Source organism: Mytilus trossulus, chromosome 13 (genome assembly GCF_036588685.1).
Source record: "Mytilus trossulus isolate FHL-02 chromosome 13, PNRI_Mtr1.1.1.hap1, whole genome shotgun sequence".
Taxonomy (NCBI): Eukaryota; Metazoa; Mollusca; class Bivalvia; order Mytilida; family Mytilidae; genus Mytilus; species Mytilus trossulus.
Window position 1 is genome coordinate 27,878,856 of NC_086385.1, and position 10,090 is coordinate 27,888,945.

Below are 10,090 nucleotides of genomic sequence, written 5' to 3' on the forward strand. Positions count from 1 at the left end.
GTGGTCAAATATCCACTTTTTGATATGGAACGAGCCCTGACGTCCCCAGCCCCAGCTTGTCTGGCAAAACAGCCGTTGAACGTCAGAGTAATCTCGGACTATTATTAGTCTTGAATCATAATGTATATCTCCAATCAGTTACTCAGAATATATATTAAACATTAAATGGTGTGTGTTTGTGAGTTATGGATTTCATGTTTGGGTAAATAATGTATCTTTTTAAATTGAATTTACATATTCCTTTTATTTGTGCTCTTGTAGTAATACTTTGCTTATTTGTATGACTTTTGATACCGTCTTAATGTCACCACAGCCTGTCGCATTTTCACGAATGTGAAATATCGAACTAGGCTAATAACCAGATATGTTCTCTCTCTTATGAGCAACACAAGTTGGGCAGAATCTGATTACCTATCAAGATCAATCCAATTGTTTAGGTATTCGTGTTATTCGGTTTTTGTTTTTCTATGATATGTACCATTGTTCGTCTGTTTGTCTTTTTTCATTGCATGACAATGCGTTAATTTTCGTTTTTTTTTCAAATTATAAGATTGAATGTTCCTCAGGTATCTGTAACTCCTTTGTTTTGACGTGATGCGAAATGCATACATCCCACTTTCGGTTTGTTTAATTCGAACGTCCCTGGTTAAGTTGGTGAGGAAGTTAGATCCTGACATTATATTTTCCATTTTGTTAACCCTTTGAATTGAATGTATTACGGTATGAACTATCAACTACAGAAAAAAATATCATTGCCTCCTTGTTTGTATATTATCAACTTACGAAATTTCCTTTAACAATTTTTGTTCGTGTTTTTGTTTAGATTTATTTATATGTTTCTCTGAATGTTTCAGTCATATTTTTTGTATAACTGTGATGCGTGGTAATATTTTTATTTTTGGATCCCAATTGAACATACATTAAAACTGAATTAAAAAAATTAAAAAGAAGGAGTCTGAAAATATAAATTAAAATATATCTGTATATTTTGAACGGACACATGCTATAGGTTATTGTTCTGTTTGTTTTCCTGATGACAGGGTTTATATCTTGAAAATTTGACAGCCTGTGTATCCCACATGACATTTATCTTTTAAATTGTCTTATACATGTACTTGTTAATTGTAATGGCAGAACAAAACATTTCATCAAAATTTCTAAGATTCCAAATAATGTTTTTATATATATATATATTTATTTAAATAATGTTTAACATTACAATCACAAAAAAAAAGATTTTCAAGGAAAATTCGAAATAAAAGAAAGGACATTAACAAATTGCAAATCAAAAGCTCAAACACATTAAATGTATGGATAACAACTGAGAGGTTCCTGTATTTGTACAGGCATTTTCTAATGAAAAAAATGAGGTGAATGAATCTGGTTGTATAGCTAGGTACATATCTATTTTGTATGATAACTGCAAAACTTATTTAGACACTTTTAACACGGGAATTTTTTGTAGCTACAAATCACTATACAAACATTTAAAGCTTTAAAAGGAACGAACCATCACACTAATATAAAACAATAGTGTTACACTACAACATAAAAAGTCACATGATGTAATATCTATCAATATATACTTACTTTGTTTAACTCATTCAGATATAGAAATAAGTAGATGTGGTTTTAAAATGGTCATTGTCATATTATAGTTCGTTTCTGTGTGTGGTCAATTTGATTTTTTTTTGTTTCTGTTGTGTCGTAGGTCTCTTATATTTGATGCGTTTCCCTGAGTTTTAGTTTGTAACCCAGATGTGTTTCTTCTCAATCGATTTATGAATTTCGAACAGCGGTATCTTACTGTTGCCTATATTGACAATGAGATGTATCTTCATTTTAGTCACAAAGTGCAAAAAATAAACTATAATCAGTCAAACTATGACTCTTATCACGGAGCCTTGTTTGACAACGAACAGCATTTTTATTGTGAAAACAATCAATAAAAGTACAAAGGTTCTCATCTATATAATATAACAGAGACACGGGAAACCATTATAAAAAAAGCAAATGCTGAACAACCAGTTACTGACCTATCGTCAACTGATGACTTCAAAGATGCGTTCAATTTTCATTGCGTTTTTTTTTCAATTGTTATTAACAAATGATTGACCTTTTTCAGCACAGAGAAGCGTAATGAAGGTAAGATATTTACAAAAGAAAAACTAATTTCGCCGGAGGTTTATAATGTACTTTTTTGATAACTTAAAAAAAGCTAATGGTAAAATGAAAAGAAGGTACCTTACAACTGAATCAAATTGTTTTGTTCGTTGAATTTTCAAAAAAATGACATAATACTAACCTCAACCCGTTGAAACATATATAAAAAATTCAAAGAATAAGAACCACACAATAAATCGAAAAAAAACTGTAAGGATATGTTTATTATTCTAGAAACACATTCGATATATAATTGTTGTCAATAAACGAATATAATACATCCTGCAATTTGCTAAAGATCTTTGCAACAAAAAATGTCTCAATACAAAGAAAAGAAGAAGTTATCAACAGATTTGCATAACATCTGTTTCAGAAAACAAAATTTAAAGGACTTCATTAATATTGATTCATTAAGTATAAAAAACAAGTTCCATGATTTTTTCTTCAGGTTACAAAGAAAATATATGTATTAGTTGGTTTATTTTCTGTTTGTAGAAAACAAAAGAAGCGCTACAATCGTTACAGGTAAGGTTGACAAACAATAGTTCAGATCTATGTTGATACACCTTCATTCAATTTTCATTGTTTGGGTGTAAACATTCACAAAAAAAACGCAAAAAAACAAACAAACAAAATAAACAACTTATAATGATCCTCTGAAATAAATGGATATGTATGGAGGTAATTTGACATTTGATTTGAGACTGTTTGGTTCATCAACTCCTAGACATTATTCGATCATGTGACCGTTAAGTGATCAACGATTTTTTCATGAATCGAAAATGCAATTATTATAAAAAATAAATTGGAAGGAATTGCTGTTATGTTGCTTTTTTTTCTATTTCAAAAAGCAAAAACAAAATATGTTGTGCACATGCCAGTGTGCTCCGCGTTTTTGAAGTTATATCTTCAACGACTGTTAAAAATATTTCCGTTTTTGATAACAAAGCTACACATAACTAAATGCCATAATGGAATGTCGTACAAACAAAAACTCCTCGAATTAAGGGTTCAAATTTACTGTGCAATTTAACTTTAGCGTGCATTTAATTATATTAAATAATCTGTTTGTGAGCTATATATAAATGCCAAATAATTAGAATTTCAGAATATTGATGTCACACATAAGAGATAACTGTTTTGATTGCTAACGCCTCAACGGCATCAATCAGTGATTTGTTGGTCGCAAATTTAGTTAACTGGCGACGTGTCAGCGGAACTTATCATTACATCTTGTTTTCTACATGTTTATTGAATGGACAGAAAATAACGTCATCTCACACATTTTTAAAACTGTCATATGTCTTCTGTATTTGTTAGTATTTTTTACATACTAGTCTTATATCTATTGCCCATCTATAATTACTTTAATTGGATTTGTCAATTATATTTTTTTTTTTTTGGTTTTTACTTCGATAAACCATGTTTCCGAAACTGCTATCGTAATCTATTCGTGTGCGATACAGTCTTGCAGGGATTTTGATCAAGCTGAGATTATAAAACACTTGCATAACAGTTGTTTATACTTTATGCATAAACAACACAAAAACATAAAATAAATGTACTAAAGCTTCGAAAATGTATGAAAATGAAACTCATATGAAATTTCGCAAAATTTCATGAAGGTTTGGCAAATTTACGTAACAGCAAAACACGACGGCATACCAATGTAAATTGTCAAGGGAAAGATTATTTCGTCACGTGTACGCTTCAATTTCGGATAATAATTGATTTTAGAAAAAAGTAGAGGGTAGGAGCTATTTCATTTTAGATTCTGTTGCATTTATCGGACATTTATGTTTTTTTAGAAAGTCAAGATGGCGGCGTATGCTTTAGTTAATGGTGGTAAATATAGCAGCCATCAAACAAATTATGTATATTTATAGTCGTGTATCTTTGGCTGAAGAATAATAAGGATTAAGCACATTTTTTTGCTATATGATATTGATATGAAAACCGGGAATCTTACTCTAAATCTTAATCTCCCCGGTTTTCACATCAATAACCTCTAGAAAACATGTCTATAATCCTATAATAAATTTTGAACCGATGTCATACACATTGGTGACGTTATTTAATCAAATTAAATGTAGAATTAGATTATGTTATGTTTTTCCTATTACATTAAGTAATATATCCTTTTAGGATCTTGTGGCAGATGCTTTATTGGGTGTCCAACCGGACAGGAAGTCCGTCAGTGTACAGCAGATGATTTCAAGAACAACCGTGTGATTTGTGAATGTACACCCATATCAGGTGAAATCTTATTGTTTAACAATTGTGTATTGTAGCAGAAAAATGATTTCCGTGCCCTAAATTTTTTTTTTTTTTTTTTTTTTAGATATGGTATGATTGTCAATGAGCCAATTCTCCAAAAGAGACCAACTATAGATCACCGTATTGCCTACGACAATGAGCAAAATCCATACCACATAGTGAGCTACAAAAGGCCTCGAAATGACAATGTAAAACAATGCAAACGAGAAAATCATATTTTATTTATATAAAAAAATGTATGAAAAACAGCTATCGTTTGAAAACAATATACGACTCTTATTATTTTGCATAATAGTTTCCAATGAAGTTTTGATACTGTATAACAAGAACTACTTATAATATATTTCCTGTGATTTTGTAATTAGTGATTAAACTTTTTATTAAAAACGCGAGAGCCTCGTGGAATTATTAAATTTGGCTAAATTTCGAATCTCTTGTTTTAATATATTTTGGACTAATCATCATGAGTTTGTGATAATTCGATTTTTCTTTTTTTTTTTTTAACGTAGATGCACTTCTTTTATAGTTTTCCTTGAAATAATATTTTTATGATTCTGTTTGCAGGGAGTAAAAGAGGCGTTTTGAACGAGGTGAGCTAGGATTTTTTTTTATTTCCTTGCATTACGTTCATTATAACTTAAACTATTACAAAAAAGGGGAGATACCAGAGGGACACTCAAAATCATATATCGAAAATAAACTAACAACGTCAAAGCTAAAAATGAATAAGACAAAAAGACAGACAATAGTACTCATGACAAAACATAGAAAACTTAAGAATAAGCAACACGAACCCCACAAGACACTAGGGTTGATCTCATGTGCTTTGGAAGGGTAAGCAGATCCTGATCCACATGTGGCAACCGTCGTGTTGCTCTTGTTCTAAAATTTCCAAAAATAGTCTAATTAGATGTATCACATTCATGAAAAGGAAGGGGACTGTAGTTATGATGTAAGTTACATATCCGAAATCATTTGTGAAACGGGTATTCCATAACGGTCACCCAACTCGTGATGGCGTAAAGTAGTAAATGCAACATATTTTTTCCATAGATAAAAAAATTTGGTTTTGAGGTTTGGTTGTACGGAAATTTAGAAATGATCCATGTAAACTTGTTGCTCTTTTAAATAAACTTATTCTAAAAGGTTACCTATTCAACACTGTAATACGATACTTGAATATTGTTTTTATTGGTATACATATTAATGGATTAAAAGGTAACTAAATATTACTAGTATGTTTTATACATATACATATTCATGGATCTACAATCTGTCGATACCTGTAATTTGGCATTGTACAAGGTCATGTGTTTCTCTGGCTGTTTATGGCGTCTTTACACTTACTATATTTGATGTGTACGGTTGATTATTTAGTCTTAGATGCATGACTTTTTTATTAGTTATTACTGGCTTTGATCTAGCTGTCAAATAACTTCGAGTTCTCTCAGATTTGTTCATTGTGTCTTGTGTCGATATGTATAAGTACCCGGCCACGCTTAATTGTATTTTTGTCTATCTGATGATTTAAGCCTTTTCCAACTGATTTTTATAGTTCGTTCTTATGTTGTACTGTTAAACCACTGTCCAATGTTAAGGGGAGGGTTGGGATCCCGCGTTTTTTGTTATTTTTTTTACATAAATAAGCCCGTTAGTTTTCTCGTTTGAATTGTTTTACATGTCTTATCGGGGCCGTTTATAGCTTACTATGTGGTATGGGCTTTGCTCATTGTTAAAGGTCGTACGGTGACCTATAGTTGTTAATGTTTGTGTCATTTTGGTCTTTTGTGAATAGTTGTCTCATTGGCAATCATACTTCATCTTTTTATATAAGCATTAGAATAATACCCGTGCTATGACAGTGTAAGATTGACTAGATGTTGATACATACTCGAAATGCAAGGCAACACTCAGTCAATATATACCATTTGGGTGATGACAGAGTCGTTGTCAATATATCACATCCGGTTGAAGGCAGAGTCTTTAATGTTATAGCCAAATGAATATTCTGGTATATAATGATTGAGACCATGTAAAAGTGTTGCATGTATGGTGAGACAATAAATATCAGATAATCGTCATACACTTATATTCTGTTGATTTCCTTCCTTCTGATTCCATATCCGTGTTGACGCAGCTTTTGTATTTAAGAGGCACACCATTTCATATAACGTATGTGGTTGAAATGTAAAGCACAAAACACATAAACGGCATACGATTTACAGATAGTAGGTAACTATTGGAAAATGGGAAGTGAACAATTAGAAGTTTGTAGCACTAATACATAAAAACAATCTGACATTCTATTGTCGGCAGTTATCGTTGCTTTACGTTCACTAGGATTTGTGAGATGTTAACACTCACTGATATAGAAATGAAGATATATCTTAACATGCTGAAGGTGAAATATTAAAACGTATCAGTATAGACACAATATTGACCTTAATAAGAAGTTTAAAAATAACCATACTATGACATCAAATGATCGAAAGGCAAAAACTTGATAAAAACATAGAGACAGAAACCCCTACAAACTATTTAAATGTAATTTTTTAATGCAAACATCTTACAGTGGCTATGTTTTCTATTTGTGCATTACTTATCCAACTTTTTGGATAGTTAATTTGGTTATTAATATGATTACACTATTACTATTAACCAACTCATACTTTATTTCACGTTTTACCCTTTCAAGACCACTTCTCGGCTATGTAATGTTATGACTTTTCTGATTTGCTTGATGTAGAAAAAAAGAAAAGCAAATCAATTTTAATCGCATTATTTTGTTACAAAAAGTCTCATATACATGATATACATCGCTTGTTGGTTAACATTATCAAACATGATCAATGTAGCCTTTTAAGATACATTATTACATAACGGATATGATTGGCGGTTTACTTCGCATGTTAATGCTTCAAGTGTGCATTTGGATAGGTAAATAGCTTAATTCTAAATGAACTATTGAAATTATCTTTGTTTTTTACAGGAATAGGTATGGTACTTGCTGGACGCATTCTGATATGGTTGTTGTTTTTTCGGAAATAACCATTAGTGGATTGGATTTAACCAACTAAAATACAAAATAAAATTTTCGTCAGTTTCAAATAGAACCTAGATGGTTTATGTTGTCCGTTTTTTTTCTTTCAAAGTGTTTGCTAATTCAACTTCTTTATATGGCAAACCATATGGTTAATCTCTTGATTAACTAGTTATTATAATTCTTTCTTACCTCAAACATGTTCAGTTTCAAAAACTGAAAAATTTGATGCCTAAAATTGCACGATAGGTCAGTCAAAATATCTGTTATCGATCAAGTAAAAACAGAAATTTTTAAATATTAGTAGTCTTTAACACATGTAATTTTATTTTGTAATGTGACATCGTCGAAAGGTAACATCAGAAGCATCATAACTTCTTTCAGTTTAAGTCTACTCTTTTTCAAGAGGAGTTCAGGTTGTTACATTAAACTTACACGTAGACAATAGTGGACCGGGTATGATCCCAAAGCCGACCAAAGATTCTACCTCTATGACAAGTGTACAACAATCCTTTACTTTGCCATCATTGTGTAAATAAAAAAAAACTGACAAACGATATACAAATGCGTCAAAATAGGGACACTCAAGTCGGCTGATTTGTTATCTCTGAGCGGGTTGTTGTCTCTTCGACATATGTCCCATTTCCAATTTTCCATTTTCCATTTTTATAATATCAAACATTACATTTGTATAAAAACAAACAAATATGTCAACAAACATTTATGCCAAGGTTATCAGCTTTGTACAGTATTCTTTCAAAGAAAACTATTAATTTGATTGAAAGAGTTTACTGGCCATTTATTTTATGGAAACAGTCGCACGTTAAATTGAAATTTAAACATTTTCTGAAATCAAATTATGTCAACAAAACATCAAAATAGATATAACCTCCTGTATGGTGTTATATCAAATTTTAATTCAAACCATCCGAAATACATTGACTGTAACAATGACTATCGTTTCTGTCAAGAACAAGCGGCTGATACATATTTTCATAGTCATTGCGGTGCATGTCTGTTGGTCTGGTTTCTACTTACTGCATTGATGTATTACTCGTAGTATCTGTTACATTTGGCCTTGAAACACTATTGTCAACAAAGTTACCTTCCAGGCTTTGCTCGTTAACTTCATCTTCAGATTGATGAATTTTGTCCAATTCATAAGATACCACGTTTATTTCATCGTAAGAATGTTCTTGCTGAATAATTTCTAATCCTTTGGATTGCGTGGATCGGATGTAACAATATAAATGACACACGCCAATGTACATCACTAAAAGGGTTAAAATACTAACAGATACCCAGAAATGAACTTTCATATTTTTGCCTTCATTTTCCGTATCTGCAAACAAGATGACATATTAATATAGGTAAGACAATCCTATATGTGCAGGTCATTTATAATATTTATTTGTTTGATGTGTTTAAGGTGGTACCCAACACTTTCACTAAAATTAATTTGGCTCGTTTAATTTTCATAAAATTTTGTCAAAGTATTTACTTTGACCCTTTAACAAAACTATAAAAATTTCAAAAAATTTGAACCAACCGTTTTGTCAGAAAAATTACACTGGTTATATAGCAGTTTGACAAACAACAATTTTGATCATTGAGAAGCTTTATATTCCTTTTACAACACAGCGTCATTAAAACGTCTAGCTAACTTTACAGAGTTATCTCCCTGTACTGTTAATTCCACCTTAAGCTTTTGATATTGTCAATTGATTAGGACTTATAATAGATATTGACCCTGAGGGTCGGTTGAAAACTAAACTTTACGACAAAAGAGATTTTATGGACGTCATCACGAGTTGGTTGACCTTTATTGAATATCTGTTATACAGATGATATCGGATATGTTCTGTATTTCGTAACTACGATCCGTTTCCTTTTCATTAATATGCCCTACCGAATTAAACTATTTACCGGCCTTTTAATAATATGAGCAACACGACGAGTGCCACATGTAGAGCAGCACCTGAAATCGCACCCATTTTTGGTTTGGTTGGTGTAGTTGTTGTATCCCTATTTGTGACATTTTGTTCATGCATGCTTGTCAATATATTGGAATTTGATGCGACTGTGGGAGATTCAGCGTTAAAAAACCAGGTTCAATACACCATGTTTTACATGTGAAAATGCCTGTACCAAGTAAATATGACAGTTTTTGTCCATTCGTTTGATGTGTGTGATCATTTAAAATTTCCTCGGAGTTCAGTATTTTTTTGTAATTTTCTTTTTATGGTGCAGATTATAATGTTGATACTATTTTTAATATTTTTATATCACACCTATTCATTCTATTTTCGTTTTAAATGCTGTAAACAAGAATGCAGTAACAACCTGAAATGAATATTTGTTTTGTTTTTTACACATTTTTACCAAAGATAATCATATCCTATTTAATCTTGTAAATACCTACACGGTAGGAGAACCCACGTATATTCCGTTCGATAACTGTCCCTCAATATACATGATTTATGAAGAAAGTTTGTTTCATTGTCAATATTTGTTTAAACTATGTGTATTTTCTTCTCTGATGGTCAAAATGGCAGAAGTATGTGGGGATTTTTTACAACGGTCATCTAAGTTTTTGAAAAAAATCAATTG

General features: G+C 31.2%; 1 long non-coding RNA gene across 1 annotated transcript; it reads left to right on the forward strand.

Moving 5' to 3' along the window:
* The first annotated feature begins 2,653 nt into the window (after window positions 1–2,653).
* On the forward strand, window positions 2,654–7,510 carry LOC134694636 (uncharacterized). The gene is made up of 4 exons (XR_010102572.1): window positions 2,654–2,688; window positions 4,309–4,419; window positions 5,005–5,030; window positions 7,430–7,510. It is a non-coding gene; the product is annotated as an uncharacterized LOC134694636 (long non-coding RNA).
* The last annotated feature ends 2,580 nt before the right edge of the window (window positions 7,511–10,090 follow it).